The sequence below is a fragment of the Macrobrachium nipponense genome, chromosome 12 (assembly GCF_015104395.2).
Source record: "Macrobrachium nipponense isolate FS-2020 chromosome 12, ASM1510439v2, whole genome shotgun sequence".
In the NCBI taxonomy this organism is placed as follows: domain Eukaryota; kingdom Metazoa; phylum Arthropoda; class Malacostraca; order Decapoda; family Palaemonidae; genus Macrobrachium; species Macrobrachium nipponense.
This window is the reverse complement of record NC_087205.1, coordinates 6,799,013-6,806,512: the sequence shown is the minus strand read 5'-3', so window position 1 is coordinate 6,806,512 and position 7,500 is coordinate 6,799,013. Positions and strand designations below refer to the sequence as shown.

At 33.0% G+C, this 7,500-nt stretch overlaps 1 protein-coding gene across 19 annotated transcripts in view; it reads left to right on the top strand.

Annotated features, from left to right (window-relative positions):
* The window catches only part of LOC135224319 (uncharacterized), a 1,756,683-nt gene that overhangs the window by 1,001,952 nt on the left and 747,231 nt on the right, over window positions 1-7,500 (top strand). The window lies entirely within an intron of this gene.

Below are 7,500 nucleotides of genomic sequence, written 5' to 3'. Positions count from 1 at the left end.
GGTCGTGTCACTGGCGTTATTTAGTAGGTTTTTTGCTGGATTGGGACCATGCAGCCAGTGGTTCTAAGTCGTGGGTTTGTGTCGTGGCTATCCACTGGATTGTTTTTCGGGTATTACATTTTCTTTTCATCAATTAATCTCTTAACTTATATATATATATATATATATATATATATTATATATATATACTATATATATATATATATATATATATATATATATATATATATATATATATATATAATATATATATATATATGATATATATGTATGTATGTATGTATTACGTATATAGTGTGGGTGTGTGTATTTATCACCACAAATACATATATATAATATGCAGTGTATGAAATCCATAATATTTTGGATGTGTAGCCTTCTCTGGCTGCTGTTCAAAGTTTTATTAGCTTTCAGTTGCAAGATTTTCTTTTTTTTTAACAACATTAAACCGAAATAGTGTAGCAGCATCTAGTTGAAGTACAGTTATATAGTAAGTTAAATCTGGATAGGTTTCAACGTAGAGTTGATGCCTCTAGGAAATGTGAGATTGTTTGCATTACCCTGGTGTTTCATTATCGCTTTTGCATTGCAAGTTGTTTTCGTGTAGGAGATGTTGTCTGTATTCGTTGTAACGAATACACACAACTGTGTATTGCTCTCATTTTAACGGTATTGTTCGGTTGAATTATAGAGAGATTTTATATCGTTTTCAAAATACAGTATTCTTTTTTTTTTCAGATTGCCTAACGAGTGATAATTTATTCACTCCACGGTTACACTTAAAGAGTTCTGTCTAATTTTTGTTAGTGGTTTATTATATTTAATATGGTTTTGCCTTTTTTATTTAATAAGCACCTTCTAGCTACATCAATTTCCATTAAGGGGAATTAATAATTTTTCCGATTTTTGGCTTTTTATTTCTTTTTTTACTTTTCCTTGAAATTTGTATTTGAAGTACCTTTTTATTACAAATAAGCTACTATTTATTTACTGAATAACAACCTATCGAGAATTCACTTTTCCATATATATTATATAATATACTATATATATATATATATATATATATATATATATAATAGATATATCTATATATATAATTATATATATATATAAAGGGAAATGCCATCGTTGGATTTGCCTTTATTTATATATTCATCACGTTCCATATCTTCGTGATTATGTTATATATGTATGTATGTATGTATATATGTATATACATATACATTTACCTGAATGATAGTATGTATGTTTATGCCTATACACAGATATATATAAATGATTTAAGAGGGAGATTGCCATTCCATTGATTTTATTTGCAATTGTTTGGAATAAATTATTATTCAGTCAGTGAAGAGTCTTCCGAAATCGGAATGACGACAGCACTGCTGTCTCCACTCACCAGAGCACAATTATATTTATGTAGTGGAGATTAAATGTTAATTAGAATAAAACATTTTTTAAACATTTCTGTGGATTGCATTTCCAGTTCTTGTACTGTTTATGAGGGCTGCAATTCTAAAACGCTTCGGAGTATAGTTATCGCTCGCATGTTTTATTTTATGAAATTTCATTGCTTTGTTTTATGGGTATGTTTTTATCCATAATTTTTACTGGTATTCTTCCTTGCACGGAATTCATCTATTCTGTTTGTCCTATAATTATTTCTTCCTCTTTAATTTACTGTCACTTATTTTATTTTTCCATTATATGTATACCCTCTAGTTTGTCGTTCAGCAAAATTTAGATGAACCTAATATTTAATCGTATATTTAACTTTGGAAACTTTTCTGATTTTGTTTATAGGCAGATTATTTACTCGAGTTCATCTTCTCTTCCTAGTTGTCAACTGCATTTGTTCATTATTTAAATTCTCATGGAACTGCCAAGTCTCATTTACCTCATTTTCTTATTCTTAAAAAAAAGGGAAAAAAACTTTCGGATTCTTTCCTTTTTTCATTTTATGATATTTCCTGTTTTGTTTACTAAATGAGTTTATCGTTTTTTATTATGAATACTGAGTGCTCTTTCTTAGTAAGTTTTCTCTCCTCCTCCTCCTCCTCCTCCTCCTCTTCTCCTAAGAGGGTTTCCTACTCTTTCAAAGGAAAACAAAAAAGTTCTAGATTGAAATTTTATTCCAACTTTAAATATTCCTCAAATAGAAAGGTGTCATTTTTTTCTCACCAACTTAAATATTCTTCCGATAGGAAAGTGCTTTAAACGAACAAAGTTACTATATTTCGAGCTCTCTCTCTCTCTCTCTCTCTCTCTCTCTCTCTCTCTCTCTCTCTCTCTCATATGTTATATTCAAAAGAAAATTATTTTTTTTTATTTAAAGCTAAAGTTGCTGAATTCGAAGCTCCCTCTCTTTATTTTTATTATCCCCCTGGTAATTAATTTTGTATTTGAAAACACATTCGATTAACAATGCTAATATACTCAAAAAAACTCTCAAATCCTCTTCTCTCTCACCCCTTCTTCTCTCCGTCTCTTTTTTTCTCTCCTTCTCTCTTCTTCTCTCTCTCTCTCTCTCTCTCTCAAATTTTTATTACTGTCGGAAATTAATTTTGCGATTGTAAACATTAATCACGTTTCCGGTTCAAAGGTCAAAAAGACTTCAGGTAATGAAGGCTTTTTTTCTTTTCTTTTCTTCTTTTTCTTTCCTTCTCTTCCAAAGATGATACCGCTCGCTTTCTTTTGTCTTAAAACAGTGCTGTTTGTAAAGTGATTTTGACCAAATTTCTTTCTGGAGATTGTTTGACTGAGCTCCTCAAACATGTTTAATTGTGTTTGGTTTTATGCATCAAAGAGAGAGGAGAGAGAGAGAGAGAGAGCGGATTTTCTTGAGTCATGCTAACGTGAAAAGAAGTTCATGATGGGGAATATTGATATATATATATATATATATATATATATATATATATCTATATATATATATATATATATATATATATATATATATCTATGTGTGTGTGTGTGTCTGTATGTATATCTGTGTACATGTATATGTAGTATATACAATGTGTATTTATATATATTTTATAATTTAATTAATTCACACACATATGTATGTATGTATATAGTATGTAAGTGTATCTGTGTCTGTGCAAGTGTAACCCAATTCGAAATAGAATTTAGTTTCCCCGTTGAAGTGAAAAATCTTAAAAGTAGCATAATTATCCTTCTGGTCATAAACTGAAAAAAATATAGCTTTGAACGCTATACCGTGGCTACTACTCAGCCAAGAAATGATCACTAAGTTATTAAAACTTAAATATCAAATAATGTGTCTCGAAGTTAAAATTTGTTTCGAAGACTTCACCACTCCTGTAGAGTATAATGCTTTTTTCAGTGTAATGAACTAAAGCCGCTTGCTCCCACTTCCCATCTCAAGTAACGGGAAAAATTAATGGTTTTAGACCTGATTCTGTTGATATTGGAAATTTAACCTGCCAGTCATCGGTAAAACTTGAGTACCAACTCAATACCCGAGTCTTTCAAGTTTAATGAGGGAACTTGCCTTCTCGTTACGTCCCAGTTCTGATTTGGAAACACCTGGTTTTACGCGTAAACACACATTGTGATATTTATATAAATATAAACGTGTGTGTGTATATATATATATATATATATATATATATATATATATATATATATGTGTGTGTGTGTGTGTGTATACGTATATATATATATGTATACACGTATATATATATTATATATATATTTATTTATATATATATATATATATATATATATATATATATATGTGTGTGTGTGTGTGTGTGTGTGTGTATGTATGCATGTATGTATGTATGTATTATTTTTGTATGTATGTATGTATTATCGATATCTGCCGCACAGTTAGTTTTCCATTCATTTGCCTGTGTCGTGTTTTTTTTTATTTTAAGTTTCAAAAACACATGGAATTAATAATGATCATAAACCCAGCTCTCTCTCTCTCTCTCTCTCTCTCTCTCTCTCTCTCTCTCTCTCTCTCGGCGGAACTAGCTAAATACCTTGTTTAAAACTTCGCCGGGGGTTTCCTCTAATATCCACAGGGTAGAAGTTTCAGTCACAATGGACCTAATTAAAAGTTGTGGATCTTTGAGATCCGGCTTTTTGAACCTAAAACAAACATTCCTCGGAAGTGAACGCTCTGAAATCACGAGTTTACCTCCCTTTTTCTTATTTTATATTTATTTTATTTTTTAAATAATGCATAGGCCACTGAGACGTGTGCCACCTCATCATGTCCTTATGTAGCCCTAACCCGAAGGAAACCGGATAAGGAAGAGTAAACGGTCCTGTTTTACTCTTCTCCTTTCAGTGCTTTGAATCTGTCGTCATGTATTTTGTATATTTGAAAGCATTTGGTTTTTTTTTTATCATTAAAAAGGGAACTCAAAATTGTATGGTCTTTTGAAATTCAAAGGTCATGAAAAGGAATTTTTTAGTCTGTCAGTTGCACGAAGTGAGAAAAGGTAAGTTTGTAAATCGAGATTAGCTTTATGTTGATCGGTCTTATTCTTATTAAATTTTTTGCTTTTAGTTTTTTCCCTCGCATTTTTACCATTAAAATGTAGTATATGCAAATTGTGGATGGAAATTCAAAAGCAGGATTTTTATTTTGTCCAGAAAAAAGATTGTTTTATCGTGACAGGAAATTTTTCCCCCATATACATTCGAAATTCAGAAACAGAATTCTATATCAGGTGAGAGATGAAGCTCATGAATATTCTCTCTGGTTCCCTGGGGAACTATTTTTGGAAATAGCATATTTAAAAAAAAATATATAGCCACGACTTTCACAGCCACTGACAGAAGACCTTGATCTCTTAATGCAACGTCTTGCATTGCTTAGAGAGAGAGAGAGAGAGAGAGAGAGAGAGAGAGAGAGAGAGAGAGAGAGAGAGAGAGAGAGAGCCCTTTCTCTGAATGGCGATTTGAGGCGATACGTCTAACAAATATGTAATCCCTCTCGAAAGTGGAGGGATATTTTGGGCTTATAATTCTTTTATTTTTCATATTTTCTTATAATTTCTCCTTTCTTTTTTACTTATTTGAAATAGATTTCGTATTTGGTCTGATTTCGGAAAACATTTTATGCCTGTGGGCTCAATATTAAAGATCCAATATTTGAAGATTAACATATATGTAAGTCGGTAGAATTCTTAGTTATTTTGTGCATATATTTGTCCTGTATGTTCCGTTCGTAATTTTGATTTTTTTTTATCACATCACCTTACTTGAATCATTAGTATCTTTTTTTTTACCTTTTACTTGAATCATTAATATTTTTGTTTTAAGTTTTGAATGTTTTTGTTCATAATTTATGTTGTTTACTACACCACATAACGCGAATCATCGCATTAATATTGTATTTTTTCCCTTTTTTGCTTAATCACTGACCATAGAAAACCTCTCCCTCCCCTCCCTCCCTCCCTCCCCACCCCCCTCCCCCCTTCTCCCCCCGACAAAAAAAAAGGAAAAAAAAGAAAGAAATCCATCCCCTCGTGATTTCCCGTCAGTGACAAAAAATATCACCGGGGCAGGCAGGCAGGGAATGTCCCCGAAAGCGGCGTGTCCGGAACTGTGTTAGCGAAGTGGTTTGGAGATATCCTTCCGGTCCCTGATGGAGCTGCTCTTCTTTGCCCGACCGGTTTAATGAAACCTTTCGTCGGCACTGACCTTCATATTGCCTGCAGGTACTACCTGCGGCCGGGGGATATTGACCATCGGAAGTTTGGTACTCTTATTATTATTATCATTATTATTATTATTATTATTACTATATTATTATTATTATTATTATTATTATATATGGAACAAGCCCAAAAACGGTATAAATATATAAATAAATAATTATATTAGTATATATATATGATATATATAGTTATATAGTATATATATATATATCTATATATATATATATATATATAATACCATACATACATATATGGAACCAAAAACTTACTAATTTGCCAAGCAAGGATTGCAGAGTATAGATAGATAAAATATCAAAATAATAAGGAAATACTCTAATACCCACATACTTACATACATACATAGACAGGTATATCCGGGATGAAGATAACAGAGATTATGTTCCTTCGTGCTCTACTGAAGAGAGGGGGGGAAGGGGGGGCGAGTAAAATGTCAAAAACATCAAGAAAAGTGTTTAGCTGGGGTGTTATGAACTAATTGGAACGAAGCCATGCAGATGAAAAGATAGCTAAGGTCAGTGGATTTTTTAGTTAAAAGAAGTTTTAGCCCTTTGGGGACTGAGGTAGAGTTTCAGATAGTTGTATAGATGATTTTTGTATTTGATAATTTTCTGAAAAGTTTGTGGTGTATAAGAATGTATTTAGCAACCATACGTTCGACATAGTGTAATTTATTTATTACTTTATTATTTGTTTTAAATTTATTACGGAATAGTCAGATTCGTAGCGAACCTGCTTAATGCATTATACCATCATCAACGAGCAGCGTCACTCGAAGCCCTCTTCGTACCAATGCCCAAACTCCTACTTCTTTTTCTTCTTCTTCGATCGTTCAGACTTTACAACCGTCAATTTTTAAGCAGCGAACAACCGAAGTAGGCAGAGCGTGACGTTGTAAAGGTCGACTAAGACAAAGCCCTTTGCCAAAATGTGAACGGGGCAGAAAAGAGTAAAACACCAGAGAAGGAATGTCTTACTGACGAATCTTTAGTTACAGGGCGCTACACTCGATGTACCTTTATTACCGGCCGGATGTGAAGGGTAGAGCAGGGAAGGGGGTCTTCGCGTTTGTTTTAATGGCCTTCCATCCTTTTTTACCCTTCTTCCCTCCCGTCCTTCTGCCTTCCTTCCTTTCTTAGCTACGTACCTACCACCCGCGTGGTTCGTCCATCTTCTCTGGCGTGTGCGATGGCGTCTGGATGCTGCTATAAAGCTAATCCGTCTAAAGGAGTTCAGTAAAAATTAAAATTGTATTTTTGATTTATTAATTCTCTCTCTCTCTCCTCTCTCTCTCTCTCTCTCTCTCTCTTCTCTCTCTCTCTCTCAACATAATACCTGGGGTAAGATAAGCCCCTCTTAGGTTTATTTATGATGATATCTATGAGAAATTTACGTAAAACAGACATTTTTTTACCTATGGTTATTAAAGAAATTTCACCAGCATTCATTACTATCAGCATATCTACGGCGGGATGATGTGGAAATTTACATATAGTAGTGTATGAATAAATTATGCATACGTTGTAGCTTTATGACGGTGGTTCACTGTACGTAGCGTGCAATATCGCTTTTGGGGAGTCGGATAAAAAAAAAAATAAAAGTTTGATGTTTCGTAAGCAGCATCTTCGATGAACGATTTACTTCGTGTTCAATATCGTGCATTTTGGCTGTCGGAAATCGGCTTTTGTTACGCGTGTTGTTGCTCGGCGTGTAGGGGAACGCTGGCCTTATAATCCCCATTGTTTTAGCTCTACGAATCATGAATAAAACAAGGGACC